We start from the raw sequence: 24,835 nt of genomic DNA, 5'->3' as shown, positions 1-24,835 counted from the left end.
AAAAGGTAACATTTATTCATGCTAAACAAATAAAAACTTACTTACTGTACAAGAAATAACTTGCATAAATAAAATTGCCTCAATAAAAGCTTAGGCCAGCTGCCCCTTCTTCCAGAAGTAAGTCTCAACTCTCAGTTACTACAAGAATAAGTTCAAGGTATACAAAAAAAACAAAAGAACTTCTGTTCATAAATAAAATCAGACCTGCAAACTCCTCAGAGTAAAAACGGTGAAATGTATCTATCTATGGTCACACTATGCTATATAAGAAATGAGAACTCCATCCATCCATCTATTTTCGTCCCCTTTTCCGGGTCCGGGTCGCGGGGGCAGCTGCCTGAGCAGGGACACCCAGACTTCCCTCTCCCCGGACACTTCCTCCAGCTCTTCCAGGAGGATCCGAAGGCGTTCCCAGGCCAGCTGAGTGACATAGTCACACCAGCTTGTCCTGGGTCTTCCTTGGGGTCTCCTCCCGGCGAGACATGCCAGGAACACCTCCCGAGGGAGGCGTCCTGGGGGCATCCGAAACAGATGCCCGAGCCACCTCAGTTGGCTCCTCTTGATGTGGAGGAGCAGCGGCTCTACTCCGAGCTCCTCCCGGGTGACAGAGCTCTTCACCCTATCTCTAAGGGAGCGCCCTGCCACCCTGCGGAGGAAACTCATTTCAGCCGCTTGTATCCGGGATCTTATTCTTTCGGTCATGACCCAAAGTTCAGGGCCATAGGTGAGGGTAGGAACGTAGATTGACAGGTAAATCGAGAGCTTCGCCTTTCGACTCAGCTCTCGCTTCACCACGACGGACCGATAGAACGACCACATTACTGCGGCCGCTGCACCGATCCGCCTGTCAATCTCACGTTCCATCCTTCCCTCACTCGTGAACAAGACCCCAAGATACTTAACCCTCTGGGGTCTGGGGTATAATTGGCCGTTTTTGACTATTTTTGATTTTACCATTATATTTCACCTTAAAAACAATTTACCTTGCCTTGTTTGGTGTCATTATTTTCACTACCAAACCATAAAATCCGAGTAGGAAAAAGTTATTTTTTACTGTGAAAACCACAAATATGCTCAACGAACCATTTTTATTACTTATAATGCAAATATAAATTGTTGTTTGCTAAATCTGTGCATAAGTTTTTGAAATTTACAAAGTTATATGTAACTATTTACATTTAAATGCAGGCAACGCCCCAGGCTCAGGTCTGCCTGAGCTCCTCCAGCTCAATGAAAAGCTGCACTGTCTGCTCCACATTCGGCACTCTCCTTGTTGTTTTGACTCATTAAACAAAAAAACGACTCCACTACACACTAAACACACTACATAACACACTAACTATGCACTCCAAACACGCTAAATGTCACAAATCTCCCAACTCTCAAAACTCGCGATCTCTGTCGCTGCCTCTCTAACCGGCACTGCTGCTTTCACTTTTCCGCCCCGTCCCTTCCAAATCTTCCCCCCCGCCCTTAGCAACCAAATCACGTGATTTGCCATGTAATTTTGTGATTGACTAGTGTGGTGCCTTTTTCCACCAATAGGAACATGTTTTTTTTGCTTGCACTTCCTGCTTGCGGACACGTCCGTGAGGAAAGCCCGATCCCTTTCCGTCTCTTCCTGCACCAAACGCGCAGCAAACGTGACAGCAACGTTAACGAAAAAGTGTGGTGTACATAATACATCGTAACTCCGGTTTTACTTGGCCTATCAACACGATTTAAAAACTGGCATATAGTTTGAAGGTTGCTCTAACACATAGAGTCAGAACAGAGACTCACAGAGGCTCCGTCTCGCTGCTACGTCATCTTAAATTAGTCACGTGATTTTGACACGCCGGCGCATCAATCGACCTCAGAGGGTTAAACTCCTCCACTTGAGGCAGGAACTCACCCCCAACCCGGAGGGAGCAAGCCACCTATTTCCGGTCAAGAACCATGGCCTCGGACTTGGAGGTGCTGATTCTCATCCCAGCCGCTTCACACTCGGCTGCAAACTGCCCCAGGACATGCTGGAGGTCCTGGCTCGAAGGAGCCAACAAGACCACATCATCCGCGAAAAGCAGAGATGAAATCCAGTGGCTCCCAAACCAGACCCCCTCTGGCCTGTGGCTGCACCTAGAAATTCTGTCCATAAAAATAATGAACAGAACCGGTGACCGGAGTCCAACATTCACCGGGAACAGGTCTGACTTACTGCCGGCAATGCGAACCAAGCTCCTGCTCTGGTCGTACAAGGACCGTACAGCCCTTAACAGAGGGCCTCCGACCCTGTACTCCCGGAGCACCTCCCACAGAATGCCACTGTCCCAGACTCCCACGCGATGCTGCAGAGACGTGTCAACCAAGACAACCCCACAACATCAAGAGACTCGAGGTACTCATGGGGGATCTCATCCACCCCCGGTGCTTTGCCACTGAGGAGCTTCTGGACTACCTCAGTGACTTTGGCTTGGGTGATGAATGGGTCAACCTCCGAGTCCCCAGCCTCTGCTTCCTCTATGGAAGATGGTCAGTGGGATTGAGGAGATCCTCTAAGTATTCCTTCCACCGCCCGACAATGTCCCCAGTCGAGGTCAACAGCTCCCCACCTCCACTGTAAACAGTGTTGGTGGAGGACTGCTTCCCCCTCCTGAGGCGCCGGATGGTTTGCAAGAATTTCTTTGAGGCCGATTGGTAGTCCTCCTCCATGGCCTCCCTGAACTTTTCCCAGGCCCGAGTTTTTGCTTCCGCAACTGCCTGCGCTGCCGCACGCTTGGCCTGCCAGTACCCGTCGGCCTCAGGAGTCCCCCGGGCCAACCATGCTCATTAGGACTCCTTCTTCAGCTTGACAGCATCCCTTACTTCTGGGGTCCACCACCGGGTTCGGGGATTGCCGCCACGACAGGCACCGGAGACCTTACGGCCACAGCTCTGGACAGCTGCGTCAACAATGGAAGTGGAGAACATGGTCCATTCGGACTCCATGTTCCCAGCCTCCCTCGGGATCTGGTCAAAGCTCTCCCGGAGGTGGGAGTTAAAGATTTCCCTGACAGAGGGTTCTGCCAGACGTTCCCAGCAGACCCTCACAATACGTTTTGGGTCTGCCAGGTCTGTCCAGCTTCCTCCCCTGCCAGTGGATCTGACTCACCACCAGGTGGTGATCAGTTGACAGCTCAGCCCCTCTCTTCACCCGAGTGTCCAAGACATACGGCCGGAGGTCAGATGACACGACCACAAAGTCGATCATTGACCTCCGGCCTAGGGTGTCCTGGTGCCACATGGTGCCACCCTTATGCTTGAACATGGTGTTTTGTTATGGACAAACTGTGACTAGCACAGAAGTCCAGTAACAAAACACCACTCGGGTTCAGATCGGCGAGGCCGTTCCTCCCAATCACACCCCTCCAGGTAACACTGTCGCTGCCCACGTGGGCGTTGAAGTCCCCCAGTAGAATGATGGCGTCCCCGGTTGGAACACTCTCCAGTACCCCTCCCAGGGACTCCAGGAAGGCCGGGTACTCTGCACTGCTGTTCGGCCCATAAGCCGAGACAACAGTGAGAGACCTATCTCTGACCCGAAGGCGCAGGGAAGCGACCCTCTCGTTCAATTGGGTAAACTCCAACACATGGCAGCTGAGCTGAGGAGCTATAAGCAAACTCACACCAGCTCGCTGCCTCTCACCGCGGGCAACTCCAGAGTAGAAGAGAGTCCAGCCTCTCTCAAGGAGTTGGGTTCCAGAGCCCAGACTGTGCGTGGAAGTGAGCCCGACTTTTTCTAGCCGGTACCACTCAACCTCCAGCACCAGCTCAGGCTCTTTCCCCCCCAGTGAGGTGACATTCCATGTCCCAATGGCTAGAGTCACTGTCCGGGGATTGGGTCGCCGGGGCCCCCGCCCACGACTGCCACCCAAATCACACTGCACCGGCCCCTTCTGAACCCTCCTGCGAGTGGTGAGCCCACTAGAGGGCGGACCCACGTCGCTGGTGAAATGAGAACTTCTCTCATGAAATGTGCAACAGCACAACTTTAATAGCGCAATCTGCTGCAGAATGAAAAAGGAAGCCCTTAAAGAGTGCAGTGTTGTGATGAACTCATTCATATTTTGGGTGAACGTGAACTGAACGCACGTATTTCTGCCTGATGAACGTCATTGTGAACGTGTTCATTCTGGCGTTTATGAACGGCGCGCTCTCACAGTTTAACTTCGTTCAAGACAGTGACAGATTTCCATTGAGCCTTCAATGCGAAAACCAGCTTAAAACACACCGTGAACAGGCCTTAATATGTAGCGGAAAATCACCCAATCTGGCTGTTGTGTATAAAAAAGACGCTGGACGAGAGGTTTGTGCACGCAACTCGCTTTACTTTCGATTTCGGGAAATCAACAACGTCAACAGCGAACCTGAAACGGCACATTGAACTAAAGCACCAGGCGAGCCTTTCATGGCATGTGCAAGTGAATAAAAAATCAAAAGACACGGCAGCCAAAGCAGATCCTCTACCACCCAAATCACATTAATGGTGTACAGTAGCGGCTCTGCTGTCTTCATCTCCCAGCTGCAGCCTGACAACCTGGTTTTGCAGTATATTGTCAGAGAGCTGCAGTTTCAGTGTTAAAACTGATAGAATAATAGCTGTCTGTGGGTCTATATGGGCTGTGGCAATCATTAAGAAATAATAGCTCGCAGCAACATATTGAAAAAAAAGAACTATGAACTAGTTAATTTTGGAACTGTGAACTTAGTTCAAAATTTAGAATTATGCAACTATGAACTGAACTAGTTCATTTTAAAATGTGTGAACTGAACTTTGAACTAGTTGATGTAGAAAGTGAACTTTCCCAACACTGACTAGATGAATCTGGGTTTTGAAAAAGTTGCTGTCTCTCTGCTTGGAAGGAAGGTGCTGGCTACACCGTGTGTGGAAGTTATGACCTGCACCTTCTTTTTGTGCACCTCTGTTTGAAATTGTACCTGCAGTGCATGGCTGCCCTTGTTTGCATTGTTAATAGCCGCTTATATATTGGGCAGCAAGCCGCCAATTTGACCCTCCTTTTTGTGGTTCGGTCTGCGGATTTAGACAGAAGCCGGTAAATTGGGGGTTTGTCCTGGTCCGCTAATTTGCCACCTCGGAGGGTACGATCTAAATCCGAGACGTCGATATGCTGGAAATTGCCTGAGATGGGCGGAGGTGTGGATGACCTGCACTGTTGTGCGCCCCACAGCTGGGGAGTTTTAAAACCAGGAAACAGCTGATCACAGCAGTCAGTCCATCACTTTATCCGTGGACGTCAAGATGAACAAAGGGACAGCTGCTGAGATCCAGGAGATGCTAGCGTCTCCTCAGTCTCTGTAGCTGTCTTCGCTGTTCGCTTTTTGTTGTAGCGGCAAACTAGGAACGATCGCTACTTTCAAGCTAAAAGCCCCCCGCTAAGAACCCAGTTCTAAACTCCAATGGGGTGCAATGTTAAGCTCTTATTTTGAAGACAAATTTGTTGTCTTTCTGACAGAGAATGCAACATACTTTACCTTCATCCTCCAGTCAGTCGCCTCACCTCAGCATTATCCACACGTCTTGAAAATGAGTTGTAGAGATTTTAGAAAAGTTGTTTTTATCGAATTCAAGGCTCCCTTCAGGCGCGCACATGTTCGCAGCGGCAGTTCACTGATAATCTCTGGTACATGTCCATGTCCCGTCCATGTCTCCCACCCCCCCTCGCAGAAAAGCGACAAGTTTGCAGGTATGTAAAATTGCCTTAATAAAAGCTTAGGCTAGCTGCCTTTTCCTCTTCACAGTAGAGTTGTGCCGCGTCTTTTTTTTTTCCCAAGCTTGCTGCAACGCTGTGTGCGGAAGCCCGTGGGGCACACAGAGAGACAGGGAAACGTTAATAAAAAATAGATTTTTTAAGTTTATGAATTGATTCAGAATTGGGGATGATTAAAATCATGATTCTTTTTTTTTTTAATACTGTTTATTGACAGCATCCCTTACTTCTGGGGTCCCCCCCCCCAGACAGTCATACAATAAAAGAGCACAGAAATACTGGTCATAATGAAAATAACTATAGAAAAAAAATAAACATGAAGTGGCACGTAAGGAAATAATGAAATAAAATTTAAAAAAGACAATAATAGAAAATAATGAGACTAATAATAATAATGATGATGATGATAAGCAGTTAACCTTAAGAGTGCCAACATATGTCAAGCCCATTATGTGTACTTTTTAGGGTAACCAGTCATCAGAGCCATGTCATGTAGAGGTCATTGGAGGGGACTTCCACTCAGAGAAGTGTCTTCCCTTTAGAAGCAAGTTCTTTAGGTCTGTGGGTAAGTAATCTAAAAAAGGTGTCCAGACCTTTAAAAACAGATCATCTTTCCCCTTTAACACAGCCTGCGATCTTTCATGGGGTAGGGTGTTAAACATCTCTCTATACCAAAGCAAAGCAATTACAAGGAGCTTCTCATGAAGCTTGTAATGTGTAGCAGGAAGATGCAGTACCCTAGAGGGAAGGCCAAGGAGGAAAACACCGGGGTCTTTATTAATTTTGTAATTTAAATATCCCGCTAATCACCGTGGAAATAGACGTCCAGAATCTGGAGATCATCTTACACTCCCAGAAGCAATGAAAGTATGTTGCCCTATCAGAGCGGCACTTAATACATATAGGAGAAAAGGAGTGATTCATTTTGTGCAAGATGACAGGGGTAATATGAAGTCTGTGCAGTGTCTTGTACCGAGTTTCCCTTAACCTGTTGCATGTGAATGTGGAATTAATCAGACGTATAGCAGCCTGCCAGTCATCTTCTATATATTCAGTATCCAAATCCTTTTCCCACTTCCTGGAAATATTTGGCAAGTCATACACATTAAAGGAACCAAGAAGTGAGTAGAATGCTGATATAAAATGTTTTCCATTTTCGCGTTCTAGAATGAATTTCTCTATGTAATTACTATACGAATCGGCAGGAGAAAGTGTGACCTGGGAGGATATAAAATGCCTCAATTGCAAAAACGCAAAGAAATGTTGCTTGGGGACATCAAATTTTACTTGTAACTGTTGGAAGGACATTAAAATGTTATCTTTGAATAGGTCATCAATTACATGTATCCCTCTATTCTGCCAGGAGGAGAACACAGATGAGCCAACGCCAGCAGGAAAGTCCGGATTGTGGGTTATAGGGGAGAGCAAAGATTTAATATTTTTCCTTCCCATATACTTAGTTAAATCATGCCATACCCTGACACTGTTGTGTATATAATAAGATTACTCTTAACTTCTGGGTTTATCTTGCTTACATCACAAGTGACCAAGCTCCAGGGGGAGTGCGGAAAGCAAGCCCAGGAATCAATACAAGTCTCTCTTTTAAGATATGCATGGTAACCATAGCCAGCAGTGGCGTGCGTGACAGGCCCAGTTATAGAATATCAAGTTCGGCACAGAGAGGCCACCCATATTTGTGGGTAGTTGTAATTTCTTGAGCTTCTGCCTTGGTTTTTTGCCATGCCAGATAAATTTTGAAAGTGTCTTTTATAAATCCTGATTAGTTTTCTTGGTTATGTACAGGGGGAGCATCTGAAGGGGATATAGTAGGCGAGGGAGGACATTCATTTTAATGAGACTAATCCGACCCATTAGAGACAGTGGAAGTTTGTGCCAACGCTCCAAATCTTTTTTAATTGATAGGCATTGAAGCGGACCCTTGGCGTCAACAAAATGAGGCGGAGAGATTCTGATGGGTGCTTAATTTTTATTGTTTGCTGTAGCACCATGAAAACTATGAAAAGGTAATACAGAAAGAAAATAAAGAGGTTAGATTAAACACATGAAACATTTGATTTACAATTTTCAAATCCTCAATACAATCACCCCCATTCAATAATAAAATACGAAAGAGATACGTTTATTAGAAAATGTTTACACTCATTGTAAAAACTTGATCAACCAAAAATCAATCTAGACACCTCAAGGATAAAAGTAATTGCCGAAAATTTGAGTTTCACATACCTCGTTCCACTTTACCAAGGGAGCTAATTGTTTGTATGTTGAAGGTGCTGTTTGGAAAGCCATCTGCCTCCTAATAACAATAAACAAACTTAAGACAGACTGCAGCAACCTAATCAACATAAAGATGGTACGTGATTACAATACATGGATCAAATCAAACTTACTGGGAGTGCCACAAATAATCCAGACAAAGAAAAGGCTCGGCAGCACAGATGCAGCGCCAGTCCAGCGGAGACAAAGGAGAAGGCGATTGAGATGCGCACAGGTGAAGATGCGCACAGGTGAGCTTACAGGGCTCATAGTCTCCTCCCTTTTATACCTTGCTAGGACTGGCCACTAGATGGCAGTCCAGGGTCATTCACATGCTCCACAAACAGAGAGAGGCTGAGGTGACAGCCTAAAACAATTTACTGTTCTTTACAGGCATATTGGGGCAAAATTTAATTTGGACATATCCTTCAAATTGGGGGACACTTTTATTCCAAGATATGTGAAGCCGCTAACAGTCCATTAAAAAGGAAAGTTGTCCGCAACATCAGTTAAGCTCAGAGTGCCCAGTGGCATAGCTTCAGACTTGGTCAAATTAATCCTGTAGCCCGATATGAGACTGAATTTGTGGAAAATTTTAAAAATTGCAGAAACTGATTGTCTTGGGGACGTCAAAAATAAAAGGATATCGTCAGCGTACAAGGCAATTTTATGTTCCACGTTTCCCATCCGCACCCCCCTAACCTCAGTGTGCAGCCGTATACTTTCAGCTAATGGCTCTAATGCGAGGGCAAAGAGGAGTGGACTGAGCGGACAGCCCTGGCAAACGCCTCTTGCCAAGGGGAAAGTTTCGGAGCGCCATCCATTTGTTATCACACTAGCTGTTGGGGAGTGGTATATGGTTCGGATCCACTTAAGAAAATCCCCCCCCATTCCCAATCTCCTCAGTACATCAAACAGATAGTCCCATTCAACCCGGTCGAAGGCTTTTTCAGCATCTAAGGAGATGGCCAGAGCTTTCTGTTTCTTCTGAGAGGTAAACTGTACAATATTTAAAAGCCTTCTCACATTGCTAGTTGAAAAGCGCCCGTGAACAAAACCTGTCTGGTCCGAGTTAATAAGAGTTGGGAGTAAGTCTTCCAACCACCTGACAAGAAGCTTCGAGGGCAGCTTACTATCAACCGATATCAGACTGATAGGCCTATAAGAGCCACATACATCAGGTGGTTTGTCTCATTTCAAAATATCAGAAATATTGGCAAGATTTAAGGTGGGGGGGAGGCAGCCCCTGCCAAAGGAATCTAAAAACATATCTGTTAGGGGGCCAACTAATATCTTAACAAATGTTTTGTAAAATTCAGGCCCGAAGCCATCCGGTCCAGGGGCCTTGCCGCCCCTGAGAGTGGATATAGCCTCCAAGACCTCATCCTTGCTTATCGGCCAACATAGAGCTGCCTGTTGCTCATCGGATAAGGATGGGAGCCTTATCTTATTCAGAAATTCTGCTCTAGCCTCATCAGAAGATCTACATTCAGAGCTATAGAGGTCTTTGTAGAACAATCTCTTAACTTTATTTATATCAGCTAATTTGAGGTGCCTAGACCCATTTTTATCTAAGAGGGAGGGAATTACATTTAACTCGGCTTTATTGCGAGCGAGGCGCGCAAGCAACCTACCAGGTTTATTGCCGGACTCGTACAATCTGTGTTTTGCAAAGAAAATTTGTGTCTCCGCTTTCCTGGTTAGTAACTGATTCAAGGCGGATGGGGCGACTTCAAGTTGTTTTGCCAGATGACTACTACCAGTTCGTTTGAATTGAGTTTCTAAGTCAGCTACATTTTTTTCCAGTTCTTATTGTGTCTTAAGAGCCTCTTTTTTCTGTGCTGATGTGTAGGATATAATAGCTCCCCGTATGTATGCCTTCCCAGATTCCCACAAAACAGACGGATTTATATCTGGAGTTTTGTTTATAGCTATAAAGTGCTCCCATTCTGTAGTGACATAATCAACAAAATGATGATTGCTTAATAAAGTTGGGTTCAGTCGCCAGTGTCTGCAAGCTGGGTCTCTATAGGGAGGGGAGATGGTTACACTGACAGAGGCATGATCAGAGAGGGACTGGGTACCAATTCTGCAGTTCACTATCCTGTCCAAAACAAATCTTGAAGAAAGAAAATATTCTATTCTTGAGAAAACATGATGGGGGATTGAGAAAAATGTGTAATCTTTATCTACAGGATGTAAAATCCTCCACACATCATATAGATCCAAGTCGGTAACAAATTCATGCAATTTTGCAGATTTTTTCGACAGAGTGGAATGAGGGGGAGACATATCAATATTTGGATTAGTTACACAATTAAAGTCACCTCCAAGAAGTATATATGGGGAAGAAAATGTGGCCAAGTCTGACAGAAGTTGTGCATTTCCATACAGCCAAAAATATCAAGCTCCCCATACAGATAGCCAGACACAAGTACATAGCGGCCCTCTTTATCTGTCATAGTTTTATCCAGAGTGAAAGGCAGGCTGCGATGTAGTAGAATAGCAACCCCCCTACTTTTTGAGTTATATGAGGAGTAGAACACCTGACCCACCCAGCTCCTCCTTAATTTAATATGCTCTAAATCTGTAAGGTGGGTTTCCTGAAGAAAGGCTACCTGGCATTTTTCTTTCTTAAGGAAACCCAGAATCTTCTGGCGTTTAATAACATGGTTGATACCTTTCACACTGAGTGAAACAACTTTAAGATCACTCATGAAAAAAATAGAATAAGATTAGAATAAAAAATACACAAAAGAAAGAGACTTATAATGCACTTTGTAGACAGATGGGCTGTAGCAAAATACGTGCACAGAAAAGCAAGAGATAACAGAATAAGTAAGACTGTCTGTGACAATCCATCCCCAAACGATGGACTGCATCCCGATGTAAGAAAAGAAAACACACACACACACACACACACACACACACACACAGAAAAAAAGGAGAACCCTCCAAAACAAAAACAGAAAATTGCCAAAAAATGGCACACAGTTCCCTGGGACAGGTGAGGCCGAGAGCCATCTCTCCACCGTTGAGAGAAGGCAACCCATCAGCTGCAGGCGTATCCATCCCACTGCCAGGTTGTTCCCCACAACCCCCCCGCCCCGTGCCGATCCATAACAGCAACAAGATCAAACCCCGGTCTGTATAATGCACCGCATGTTCACAAGGAGAACAAACAAAGAACAAAGCAGAAAAAGACGATTGGTTTTCAAATCTCAGACAGCGCATAACAGCTGTTCTTCCCATAGCACCTTCATTTGACATAAATAAGTAGGCTAAGTACAATGAGAGGGGGAGAATAATAATAAGAAGCCTACCCTGGTAAACGAAATGTCCTTACAGTCACTTACGCACCTTGTGATTCTCGTCTTCGGGTAGAAAGAGGGAGAAAAAGGCAGAAATTGTGTCTCCCGTACAGTCACCCCAGGCAGATTAGTTCAGTCTCACTTAGCCTACAGAGCAGACTTTTAGCTGTCACATCTGTCTGCATTGTGTGCAGACAAAGGAGAAAACCTATGAAATCAACACTCACTTGGACCCATCTTTGCCGAGAAAGTTGTCCGCCTCCTGACGGGTTTTGAAGACGTATTCCTCTCCGTTGAAAGTGAAGCATAATGTGGCCGGGTAGCGCATCTGGAACCGTATTCCTCTTCGGATAAGTCGCTCACATGTCCCGTTAAATTGCCGCCTGGCATCCCTCACCTGAGCTGAAAAATCCTGGCAGATGTAAACTTTGCTGCCCTGGTATGTGAGCTCACCCCTTTCTCTGGCCGCTGCGAGAATCCGCAGTTTGTCGTTAAGGTTATGAAGTTTAATAATGACAGGCCTGTTGTAGTTTGTCTTCGGCGGCCCGAGGGCTCTGTGCGCCCTGTCAATCTTAACCGTTCCTCGCTTGGTCTCCAGTCCAAGCGTGTCTGGAAGCCAAGTTTCAAAAAACTTAATTGCCTGTCGCCCTTCTGCACCTTCTTTGAGACCGATGACTCTTATATTCTCTCTGTGGCTCCTATTTTCGTGGTCCTCGGTTCGGTCAGTTAAGGACTTAACTTTTTGTTCAAGTTCAGCGACTCGGTTCTCCAGGGACGTGGTACGGTCCTTGCCTTCAGAAATGCGGCTCTCAGCCTCGGTTATCCTTTTAACGTTGTCCTCAATGCAGTTGCCCATTCTGTCCAAGGTGGACTGCAGCTCGGCAAACTTCTGCTCCATGAGGGCACTTAACTTCTCCGTAACACTCTGGGCAATTAACGGTTGCAACATTTTCCTCCATCAGCGCACCGTCGCCATTATCCGAGTTAGCTTCAGCGCCGGCCATGTGTGTCGTTTTTTTGCTTCAGTGCGTGTTTTCCTCGATGTTTCTCGCAAATTGCTTTTCCTTTCAGCTCCGGACATAGTTAGAAACAAAAATCACCGAAGTAGTAGGGGGTCTAGTCCATGAAAATGTCGAAAAATCGGCACTTAGGGCAGGAGGCCAGTGAAGTAGATCCTCTCACTCTGACTGCATCACGTGACCGTGACCGAATTACGATTCTTATGTGAATTGATTTTTTTCCCCCACCCCTAATATATAGTATAGTTAACTTTAAATTGACCTTAATTGGACAAAATAATACATCAATAACATAAACTGTAGGAATGTAGGCAAATCTTTTAAAATGATAATCACAATAAATATTCTAATAAATGTTTGCAGGGATTTATTACATTTTCAGGGAGTTATTACATTTGTGGGGACGAGAAAATCTTTCCCACAAATGTAATAATACAATAAATAATGGTCGTTGTGGTTGTTGTTTGTTTGTTTGCCTATACACCTACTAATACTGCTGACTCTCCGCTCTGCTATCACACAACGGATGCCATGTGGCATATAAATATCTAGTTCAAACAGATTTATTTCTTTGCATAAGCAAAATGCTTCTTGTTAATGATGATCACATCTCTCTCTTTCTCACCACTGTCTGCAGTGCTGTGCATCACTACCTGAGTGAATGTGTTACATCAAAATGAGTCGGAAGCAGCAACAGCCCGTTCCTAGACGTGGTCTTACATGAAGAAAATTAATTTGGGGCTGTTTTGGGTTTTTATGTGTTTCAGAATTAATACAATCTCAGCTTTAATATATAGGCCCTAGTCAACATTCAAATGATAAGCTGTCATTTAGAAATTAGTTTAGTAATGTTAGGTCGGAGGGTTTTCCCCCCAACACCTGTTAATTGACAGCGCTGAATAGGGTTTGTTGATAGAGGAAACAGATTGTGGTTGACAGAGGGAGATAGCTAGCTTGAAAAAAAAGTAATTTCCGTGAGGAAAATGTTGGCCCTCATGCCACATGGCTCAAACAAAGAGAAGGCCTCTTGGAAATCAAAAGCCTTACTACTAGGGCCTTATCAGACCTGAGTCAAGAACAAAGGAAAAGCCCAAAAGGTGTGAAAAACTGTAACTCAAGGTACGACCCGCCCCTCTGCATGTCACATTCCCAGGGAGTGTTATGTTGTGAGGAGACTCTGGTTTCATACAACAGTTGCCGTAAGGATGTACTTTGAGAAACGTTTTTCACTTTGCTTGAACTAAGCTTCAGTTCCCTCCTCGCTGGATGAGACATAGACTGTTTTTGTTTTACTTTAGTTTTTGCTCGAATATTTTTTATGTTATTACGCTCGCAAAGAGCTCATTCAGGCTAATTCACTCAGCGGATAGCTTGTGTAGTGTTGCTGCCGTGCGCGATCACAATACAATCAGGGGATGATAAACGAACATCGATTTGTTTGCGGGCCACTGTTTGAGGGCGCTGTGCACCACATGGTTGTTATGTTATTCTTTGTTGTCTGCTAAGCGCCCGCTTAGCTTCTTTGTAACGCAGTTGGTGCAGGGGAAGGTTATGGTCTGCTTTCAGTGGCAGTAGCTCCGGTTAGCTCAAACGACACGGCAGTCAACATGTGGGATTTCACATGGTGGTCTTCACTCAGCTGGCGGCATTGCTACACATGGTGGAGCGGACGCAGCAACTCTTCTTCTAGGTACAGGTTAATTCACTCAGCGGATAGCTTGTGTAGTGTTGCTGCCGTGCGCGATCACAATACAATCAGGGGATGATAAACGAACATCGATTTGTTTGCGGGCCACTGTTTGAGGGTGCTGTGCACCACATGGTTGTTATGTTATTCTTTGTTGTCTGCTAAGCGCCCGCTTAGCTTCTTTGTAACGCAGTTGGTGCAGGGGAAGGTTATGGTCTGCTTTCAGTGGCAGTAGCTCCGGTTAGCTCAAACGACACAGCAGTCAACATGTGGGATTTCACATGGTAGTCTTCACTCAGCTGGCGGCATTGCTACACATGGTGGAGCGGACGCAGCAACTCTTCTTCTAGGTACAGGTTACATGATCCACTTAACAAAAGGAGGTGCCACCTAGTGGCTCTACATTCAATAACTCCGACTGTTACATATTTCCCCCTGGTAAACATAAGGCTGTCCTCAGCCGTACACAGCATGACAAGTACTCAAGCTCCACTTAACATTACGTAATACATTAGTCCATAAAAAGTGAGTTTTAATACTCCAAACAAGCAGTACACAGCAGAAGACGTAACCAAGCTACACTTAGCATTTCGTAATACATTACTCCATAAAAAGTTAGCCACAACACACAGGACAAGTTGTACACAGCAGAAGACGAAACCAAACTACACTTAGCATTTTGTGATACATCACTTAATTTCCCTTCCCCTTGGTCTGATAATTTGCCAACATGGTCTCAACTTCCATTCTTATGCTGATGATACTCAATTATAACTCTGCACCAAACCATCCACCCAGCTACCCCCACAGTCAACCGTCAACTGCCTACATGATTTAAAACTCTGGATGACATCAAATCTACTCAAATTAAACACCAATAAAACAGAGCTCATGGTTGTGGCCTCCAAGGCGCTGCTCCAGAAGGTTGGAGATCTTCTCCTGGACGTGGACGGCTGCATCTCCCCATCCACGGAAGTCCGCAACCTGGGTGTCATCCTTCATTCCACACTATCTTTCCAATCACACATAAAATCCATTACAAAATCAGCTTTTTACCATCTCAAAAACATCTCCAGACTCCGGCCCTCTCTCTCTCTGAACCTGTGGCTGAGACCCTCATCCATGCCTTCATCACCTCCCGCCTGGACTACTGCAATGGAGTCCTGTCCGGGCTCCCTTCAAAAACCCTGGATAGGCTCCGGTATGTGCAGAACTCTGCTGCCAAGGTCCTCACCCGCACCAAGCCCTGGCAACACATCACCCCCACTCTCATCTGCCTTCACTGGCTCCCAGTTAAATCACGCATCACCTACAAAATTCTCCTCCTGACCTATAAATCTCTCCATTCCCTCGCCCCCCAATATCTGTTTGACCTCCTCCACCCCTACACCCAGTCCCGGACGCTGCGCTCATCAGGCACACACCAGCTCTCCATCCCTCACACCAAACTACAAACCTTTGGTAACAGAGCCTTCTGTGTGACAGCCCCCACTCTCTGGAACACTCTCCCAGCTGAAATACGCAAACAGACTTCTCTGGAGACCTTCAAAAGAGACTTAAAAACCCATCTTTTCAATAAGGCCTATCAGCTCTAGATCCAGCCAAATCAATCAACTTTTCTGTTTTTATCTTTTATGTATTTTTTGTTTATCCATTTATTCTTTGTTTTGTTTGTTCCATTTTGTTAAGTGTCCTTGGGTACCCTGAAAGGCGCTATAAAAATTAAATGTATTATTATTATTATTATTATCATTATTAATGGAAAGTTAGCTGTAACACACAGGTTAAGAAAACACACTCAGCACACCGATATACATATCAGTTGACAGAGTACAAAAACAAAAAGTTCTTCCACAACTCAAAATACAAAGTGCTGGAAAAGTGCACAGCTGAATCTCACTTTTTTCTTTGCTTTACAACAAACCACTTCAGTGAACCTAACCAGTGGCAAACACAGAAGGCAAGATACACGATAAACACACCAAATGCAAAAAAAAAAAAATATAAACTCTGTATTGCATTGTTTATATGTTAGTTATATAAACCAGATGACTTAACAACCCAACTGTCTATATCAGGTCAAGTCTTTCCTCTGCAGCGTCCAGCTTCTTCTGACTGTCCCCCAGTGAGACTCCAGTCTTCTTGGGAGGGAACAGGGGTAAGCTGACCTTAGCATGTGGGGCTGGGGTGGCCAGGATGACCTCAAAGGCCCAGCCTGAGGCCCTTTTGTCGAGCTCCTTGACCCGGGTATCTTCAGCAGGCGCCATCTTTAGAGTGCACTTCACAAAGCTAGTCCGCAGTGAAAAGACTTCTCTTGTCTAGGCTGAACATGGAGGTCGTTCGTTTTCTTCTTAATGTCCAGTTAATAGGAAAGCACCAGAAAGCACACACAGTCAACGCGCGGTACTCCAGTAACGTAACTCCAACGTTCACAGCCACAGTTAGCTTGAGGAGAAGTTGGCTTCCAACATGGCACAGTCGCGGCCGGGAAAACTGTCACTCACATGGATTTCCGGGATGTAGAAGCTTAGAAGGCAGGCCGGTCCGGTCCGTGCGTGCAAAGAGAGGTCCAGGGGATAATGTTCGGGCGCCAGTTGTAACGTGGTCGGTGCTGGGGAAGGTTATGGTCCGCATTCAGTGGCGGTAGCTCCGGTTAGCTCAAACGACACGGGAGGCAACATGTGGGATTTCGGCACATACTTTTATTCCACTGTACTTACAGACCATACCAAGCCAGGTCGCTACGGCACTAGTTATCACACGCATACATGCCTTGACACACATAGGCCGAGGATCCTACACCTATACATCACAATATAAAATACAATAAAAGGGTGGTCTTCACTCCACTGGCGGCATTGCTACGCATGGTGGAGCGGAAGCAGCAACTCTTCTTCTAGGTACAGGTTACATTATCCACTTAACAAAAGGAGACCCCACCTAGTGGCGCTACATTCAATAACTCCGACTGTTACATAACTCACACACTGGCAAACACACACACGCACGCACACACACACTTACATACACATCATACATACGTGGTCTTATGAGCGATCTGTTATAGTCTGAAACTTATAGTTAATAACACCGCTTTAACATGACGTAACCGTTGTCTTTGTTTAAACTCTGTAGTGATCGCCTTGAGTCGACACATTCACTGCCACCATTTTTGAATCTCAGGTATATGATTCAGTTGAATCTGAAACATCACCTTGGGATTCGTGATCTCGCATGACTTTGCCAAGTCATGTCCGGCATTTCCTGTAGTCTCTCCAACAAGATTTCTTAAGTCAAGCACTTATTTGTAGTCTGGGGAACGTGACTTCCCAAGCCACATTCGGCCATCTTTGTAGTCTTTACAAGGGACTCCCTGCTCCCGCCCCACATACCCACGCACACATATTTCCACCAACTTATGTTTGGCTTGCCTATTTTTTTGTGGTGCTAATTCTAGAGAACAACTGTTGTTTATTGAAGTAGGTGGTTTATGTTTTGGAGAAAGCTTTAATAAACACTAGCCCTTTTTAGATAGAAAAGGCGGCACATTTGCTCCAAGGTAAGGACGGCAATGTGCCGGCCTGTCTTTCTAAAATGGAGGCGTAATATTCCTCCTTTTCCAAAAGACGCCTCTGCCGACACAACAACAAGCTAACACAACCAAACAGCTACAGAAACCGAGGAGACGCTAGCATCTCCTGAATCTCAGCGGCTGTCTGGTTGCTCATCTTAATGTCCACGGATGAAACGATGAACTGACTGCTGTGATCAGCTGTTTCTTGGTTTTAAAACTCCTGGCTGTGGGTCGCACAACAGTGCAGGTCATTAACACCTCCGCCCAGGGGCCGGCACATTGCCGCCTCATTTTTAGATAGCAGGCGAGGCGGAAATAAATGTACCCTCAGAGGCGGATAATCGGCGGACCAAAACAGACCCCCAATTTTCCGGCCACCAAAAGGACGGGCAAATTGGCGGCTTGGTGCCCTGTCTAAAAACGGCTACTGTTGATTTTAACTGAGCAGTATCTGTGATTATCTTGCACAATCCCATATTATAATAACAGCTGGTTGAGATGGTCAGTCATCGGACTTACACCTTCCCTCGTATCTAATTATTGATATTGTCATAATATCGACAATTTGACTAATTTCAGGCTTTGAGACTAAAGGTATATCATTTGATTATTGATCCCTGATTTCAGAGTGGTGTCCCGTGTTCGTTAATGAATCATAGTTACCTACGTTTCATTAACTATAATAATTGTATTAATTAATGATAATATTTTAATTAATAATCAATATCGATTCCCAACAAAAATATCTCCTGACATTTGAATTTAAATTCCCACTGGCAATAAAAATCTGAAGAAATCTGGATTTATTGCTCATTTGTAAACACAACACTTATCAGTCTACAGGCAAGAATCTAAAGGTTTAATTTGTTCAATTCTACAACAACAATATTGCTAAATCACCAAGAACCACGAAAAGAGTACCTAGCACAGTACCGTTATACTTGCTGTGCATGTGTGTCAGGGATGGAAATTGGCACCCGCCAAATGCGGGTGAATTTGTGTGCTGGCGGGTGAACTGAATCAGTTTACCAGCCATTGTGGCGCGTTCATTCTAGTCAGATCTGATCCAATTAATCTTAATGATCGATATCTTGGTTAAGGCATAACAGTGCGCTTTCCACAACCCTAGAGTTAGATCCAGTCAAATTATATGTTTCTGATAGGACCAAATTGTCAGTTGGACTTCAGAAGGGCCAGAATTCCAAAACTGCTAGAACGGCCATAAGCGGTCATTTTGACTACTAGATTTTAAACTCTATTGTTTCTCATTTAAATACCAATTGAGTGATGAATGTGTAACCCAGGTTATTTTCTGCAGTTTACAGAGTTACGAATGTTACATAAATGCATCACTTGAAAGTGACGTCGTTAAGCAGCTGCGCACAGCGAGGTTCCTGAAGAAAAAAAAAACCACAACCCCGATGAGCACTGCATAGCATGCAGCTAAGAAAGGTGAAGCATGTTGGATAGATTAAATGTAAAACAACTTGATTAATTTCCCAAAGTTGAAGTGAAAGAGGAGTTGGTAGTGTTGCCAAGAGAGGGAAACTACTGAGTTGCCAAATTATTGTTGAGTCGAGTCAGTGAGAGAAACTCCGGCGGGCGTTGTCTCCAATTAACGTGGATATCCTGGTGAGTTGGCTTCCCGAGTTAGATACTAGCATCAAAATGCCGATGTAAAAGTGTTAAGTATTGTGTTACTTTTATTTCCTAGAGTCGTAAGACAAAAACCAGTCAGGAGATTGTGTGTAAGTAAGCTATTGAGTATGCTTTGGTTGATATTGGTGAGCTTTTTAACCGCCCACGTTGTCGGCATAATTGCGGCCTAGAAGCTAAGTGCTACATTCATAGCCGCTGCTGTAGTAGGGCCCTATAAATTCCGTTTTTTCCGTTTTAATTTTTGGGAATCCCGATTTACTCTTATTATACTACCAAAAACAGTGTGTTTTTAATGTAAATGACTAAAATGTACACAAATTAAATAGAAATTACCTTAAATTAATTGAGGTGACAAACATATTTCCTCAATACTGTACCGTACAGTACAGTAAAGTGCATCAAAAACATTTTGACTTCATCATGTCTTCATACATTAGTATATTTTGTGTTTTTATGGGTTTCATTGAATAAAAACATTGTCAGCTCTCAGGCAGATCCAGAAAAGCCTCCCAGCCCAGGCAGAGTCAGCTAGGAGGGCTGTGGCTAACGGGGCTAGCTAGCTAACAGCAGCTACTGTTAGCAGCAGTTAACAGTCACTCTGGTGATATGCCGATAATATGAATCAGACAGGTAGCTAACTCTAACGCATTAACGTTACACCTTTAATTATGATTTCTCAGGTCTGCTTCTTTGCAAAACAGTTCACCTGACACATCAAAGTCGTTCGGGAACTGCTCGGCTCTGTACTGAGGGTTTAATGTCAAGTTTCTCAGCTTTTTCGCCGACGGAGCCGTGGGCAGCCGCTTCGCCGTGCTTACATTTTTGTTTACATTACAGCTTTGACGGGGGAGCTCAGTCTTGTTGTGCCACACAGATTTGGTTCCCCCCGTGCAGTTTCCCCCAGACAAACGTTCCTCTTCCACACGAGAACAACATTTCAGTGAAATTATGTCAAAGTCCGCGATATTCCGTGTTAAAAAGGAGATTCCGTTTTAATCGGCCAATTCCGCGATTCCGTCCGCGATTCCGTGATCGCGGAAATCAAAGGGCCCTACTGTAGCTCAGGTAAAGCTCATGAGGTTATTGTGAGTATTTGCAATGTTTAAAGCTGTTATGTATGCACTGTAAAGTGTGAATATGTATTATTTTGAAATCCAGAAGGTTGAGAGTTGTAAGAAAGACACTGAAGAAAGTTCATTTAAAAAAAAAAAAAAAGTTATTGTATTTATACTGTACTGTAAGTTATCATTTAATTTCCATGATTAAGTGAAGAGAGACTTTCGAACTGAGGGGCAACTGCTCTGCACACTTTCGTGCTGGCTGTTTTTTTTTTTTTTTTGAGGGACGATTCAACTGCAATCCAGACCTTTGCTGCTCGTGGATGCTGTGGTTTCACCTGGATGCTGATATATACCGTTCCAAGGGGGCGGTAGGAAGCATGAGACCTGGAATTTGACTGAGAGGATTTCTAATGTTATTTGCACTTTTTTTTCTGAAATCTGTTCATTTTTTATTTTTTTTGCTCCCAACACTGACATTGACAATTGATACTGCATTTTAAAGGGACACAGACCGATGCTGTGAGGCAGCTTAAAAAGGAAGACTGGAATCTGAAAAGACTGAGTAGTGCATTTAATTTGTAAATGTGGACAATTCCGTGGAACTATTTAATTTCCAATGTTTGTGAGACTTGGATTTGGAGCTGTCCATAACGATTATTTTTCAAACGATTAATCTAGCGATTATTTTTTCGATTAGTGGACTAATCTAACGATTAATTTAACGTTACATGACCAAACAAAAGTAACGTTGTAACTGTCGTTGGTAACTGATATGAGGAAAAAAAGTTTGGGTCATCATACTGTTTATACTTATGTCATAGGCTACTTAGGAAATTTCTATTTTTTTCTCTGGTTATAGTGCTCTCACACAGCCATCATGAACTCCCCTGCATGGGCTTGGAATGAAGATTCGTCTATTATTGTAAAGAAATACTATTTTTATTATTTGTTTCAAGAGAGGAGTTATCTAAGTCAGAGTCCTGCACGGGTGAAAAATGTTCTTTCAGGCTTCGGTATCAATTTATAGCGGGTCGGCTCGGGTACGGAATGTAATTTGTGCTACTGTCGGAAAATGAGTCGGATGTGGTTTTAAGTATGGCGGGTTCGGGCGGGTTTGCAAAATAAGACCCGTGCAGGACTCTGCTTTAAGTGACCATTTTAATCCTCTAGTTAATCATCAAGCTAAATATCCAACATGCTCGTTAACATCAAAGACTGCGCTGGAAGACGAGGGTGAAATATTTCCTTTCTCTAACACCGGATTTATTTATGCCTGAATTTTTAAGGTGTGGCGGCTTTTATTTTGCCGTGGCGGTGCGTCACAGTCAATTACATGTAGGGGGAACCCTGATGTAATTTAGCACGAAAAACTTAACTCCTTCACCTTCCAGGATGTTTAGAGGGCTGGGGTCTCAATCACCTCACATTATAAACGGTCCGCGGGTTAGGGTTAGACATTACATTAAATGCTGCAGATTTTTATTACGTTTGTGGTTTATTAGGTTTGCCGGCATTATTACATTGGTGCAAAAGACACAACTAACTCAGAGTTAACAAGAACCCACTCAGAGCAATAATCCACTGCAACAATAGTCCATAATATAGTCCCCCCAGGAATCCGCGATCGCGGAATTACCGTAGATTTCTCGGCCATCCGCGAATTCAAAGACCTTCCGTGGAGTATCACATTTTGCGTGCAGTTTTCATCCCGGCCGCTAGATGTCGCTGTCAGACTGGGCTCTAGACTCACAGTAGAAGTACACTACCCCAGTGGATGAGGGAAACGCCACCACGGAGTGGTTAGCGACCGGCGACCACCAGGTGGCGATCTCAAGGAATGTTTACATTTACTATCTGCTGTACGCAGACTGTTTCCCATATCCACTAGAGATGCACCGATCCAGTTTTTTCCGATCCGATACCGATACCTGCACTGAGCGTATTGGCCGATACCGATCCGATACCGTTGTTGAATTAATCATAAACTGTATACCTTCCACCATGTGAAAGGGACTAAAGGCACCAGACTTTCCTAACTAAGACAAAATAATCAAACAGTTACCGAACATTGTAAACATGTGTAACATTGATGATGATTATTATGATGATAATAATAATAATAATAATAATAATAATAATAATAATAATAATACATTTAATTAATATAGCGCCTGTCAGGGTACCCAAGGACACATGTGACAAAGTGGAACAAACAAAACAAAGAATGAATGTAGCGCCTGTCAGTCAGCACGGAGGGAACACTAGCACCGAAGTCAGTAGCACCGGCTCCATGCACACAGCGGGGGCGATCATCCAGCATCACTGCGAGACGGGGAGACCGCAGCAGCAGAGGAGGAGACAAAGCAGCCCGGCGGTGAATAACCCTGAGGTTGTGGTGGAGGGAGGACCAACAGAGCAACGATGGACAGCCCACAGAGTGTTGAGTACGTCAGTTTGAAAGTTAGCGTTGCTAGGCTAATTGCTGATCGGTGAGGCTAACAACTGATGGCGGGGCTACTAGCTAATCAGCGGAGAAATGTGACGTGAGTAAGTGTAACGTCCTGCAAACAGGAATACAAAATAAAACATAGCAGCTGAACCTGAGAATAAACTAATAAAGAGTTGGTCAAACAACAACTTGCCCTCTTCCAGCATGCGACACACTAACGCTGAAGAATGATGTAGGATGTGCTGCGACGGAGAAATAAAAAAAAAAAAAAAAAAACTGGATCGGCCCGTGGATCTGTTTCATTTTACTGATCCCCGATCCAGCCATTTTGTCAATATCGGGGCCGATATCCGATCTTAATATCAGATCGGTGCACCCCTAATATCCACTGTATACAGTGGATAGTTTACACTTTATGAAACATGTATTTTAAATGGCAGAGTTGAATGGTTTCAACTTTATTATTGAAACATGTTTTTCATATGAAGATTTTGTTTTTTTTACAAAAGAAAAACTTTATTATTTGGACTTGATTGCACATTTCATGTCAGCATTTCCTTGCTGTAACTGAATGTTTACATTTACTATCTGCAGTATGCAGTAGGCACTTTCTGTTCCTAAAACTTCACCCATAGTTTGGTGAAAAGTTTTGCACTTTTTATGTTGCAAATAAATCTGCCCAACAGGGACAAAGAAAATGTTGATGTTGATTATTTTAATACCAGTAACAGTGTCCAACACATTTTTTTCTTACTGACCCGCTTGGCCAGTAGATTCGAGTTTTACTGGCCCCATGTGTAATTTTAGTGGCCCAGCTACGAAAAAATGAAAATAACTATTTTTTTGAAACAAAAAAGACTTGTTAGGGGCCAAGCCCGAGGGGCCGAGTTCCCTAGGACCAGCGGTGCTAGGAACCCTATTGTAATTGTAAAGATTTTTATTTTTCTCCGGCTAGAAGTGGTGCTGCAGGCTAAAACGTGCAAGGGAGGGCGGTGCAATTTGGAGGGTTGGTCCAGACTCCTGCGAATATCTCAGACACAAAAAGCTACATATATCCGCCTGCAAGGGGCGCTATAACCTAGGAAAACAAGTTTTTGCCTATAACTCCCACACCGTATGTCGCACATTCAAAAACCTTGTATCCCCAGATTCCCTGAATGGAGCTGAATCACTTTGCGATTGGCCACGCCCACTTCCGGTTAGAACACTCTTCAGCTGGACTTGGTCTAAAGTTATCAAAAGAATTTTGCTCAGTCAAAAAATGCAGAATATATTATCGAACAAATTTCTGTAGCTAGCTATAGAAATGTAAACTGTTTGATATCTCGGTCAAACTAAATGCTATTAACACCAAATTTAAGATCCTTGGTTGCCATGACACTGGGAAGGGATGAGCTGAATTTGGCGAATTTTGGCCACTAGGGGGGCGCTAAAAATATGGGAAGTTTGTATCTCTTGAACGGCTACACCGATTTTTATGAAATTTGGTCGGTATGATGTAGGGCCAATCCTGAGGCCATATCTTGAAGGTGGTCATGACTGGTCAATGTGGGCGTGGCTTATTACAAGATAAACAACAAACATTAATTTCAGCCAAACTATTATGCTGAGCGCTTTGAAATGTATATGGTACATAAAGAATAGGACACAGTTCTTCCAAAACAAAAATGTACTCCACTAGGTGGCGCTATAATGGATGCAATTGCGTTTTTGCCTGTAACTTCCACATTTTAAATAACACATTCGCAAACCTTAAATCCATATGTTACCTGAATAGAGCTGGGTTTTCTGACATAGGACACGGCCACTTCTGCTGCACATTTCGTTCGCTAAATTGCCACATATGCAAAATCTACTTTTTCGAACTCCTCCGTGGGATTTTGGGTCCGAGTCCCGCGGGGGGCTTGGCCCCCGTTCATAACTGCTTGCAGTTCTAGTTAGGGCCCGAGCAGGTCATCGACCTGTGAGGTCCCTATTGTAATTGGAAGGATTATTCGGCGCTTTAACTGCAGTTTTGGAAGACTGAACATACCCAAAAACTCACCAAATTTGGA

At 44.2% G+C, this 24,835-nt stretch overlaps 1 protein-coding gene across 3 annotated transcripts in view; it reads left to right on the top strand.

Moving 5' to 3' along the window:
* Positions 1 to 24,835, top strand: part of gpr68 (G protein-coupled receptor 68) — an 89,398-nt gene that overhangs the window by 16,618 nt on the left and 47,945 nt on the right. Inside the window, exon 1 of one of the 3 annotated variants that reach the window (XM_030392391.1) lies at positions 19,042 to 19,244. The exons of the other annotated variants lie outside the window; for them this stretch is intronic. The gene's annotated coding sequence lies outside the window, so the exon portion shown is untranslated. Of the gene's footprint in view, positions 1 to 19,041; positions 19,245 to 24,835 lie in introns of those variants that run through there. 3 annotated transcript variants of the gene reach the window in all.

This window comes from Sparus aurata, chromosome 16, assembly GCF_900880675.1.
Source record: "Sparus aurata chromosome 16, fSpaAur1.1, whole genome shotgun sequence".
Taxonomy (NCBI): domain Eukaryota; kingdom Metazoa; phylum Chordata; class Actinopteri; order Spariformes; family Sparidae; genus Sparus; species Sparus aurata.
Note: the sequence above shows the minus strand (reverse complement) of the source record. Positions and strands in the feature narration are given on the sequence as shown.